Source organism: Eimeria mitis, genomic scaffold (genome assembly GCF_000499745.2).
Source record: "Eimeria mitis Houghton genomic scaffold, Emh_scaff224, whole genome shotgun sequence".
NCBI classification, from domain to species: domain Eukaryota; phylum Apicomplexa; class Conoidasida; order Eucoccidiorida; family Eimeriidae; genus Eimeria; species Eimeria mitis.
This window is the reverse complement of record NW_013570567.1, coordinates 3,864-4,104: the sequence shown is the minus strand read 5'-3', so window position 1 is coordinate 4,104 and position 241 is coordinate 3,864. Positions and strand designations below refer to the sequence as shown.

Below are 241 nucleotides of genomic sequence, written 5' to 3'. Positions count from 1 at the left end.
AGAAGCCAGCATCTCCTGCAGATAAAAACCCTAAACCCTAAACCCTAAACCCTAAACCCTAAACCCTAAACCCTGAACCCTGAAGGCAACATCCCCGGCATAGAACAGCTCCACACCCTAAACCCTAAACCCTAAACCCTAAACCCTACTGGTAGAACCCTGGAAAGCCACCGGTCATTGCTCTTTGGTTTGCAAGGCTGTGGGTTCGTGAGTGTTATTAGGGTTTAGGGTTTAGGGTTTA

At 48.1% G+C, this 241-nt stretch overlaps 1 protein-coding gene across 1 annotated transcript in view; it reads right to left on the bottom strand.

The window, feature by feature from the left end:
- EMH_0004230 (uncharacterized protein) overlaps positions 1-241 on the bottom strand; it is a gene marked incomplete at both ends in the record, with an annotated part of 8,957 nt that overhangs the window by 5,432 nt on the left and 3,284 nt on the right. The window lies entirely within an intron of this gene.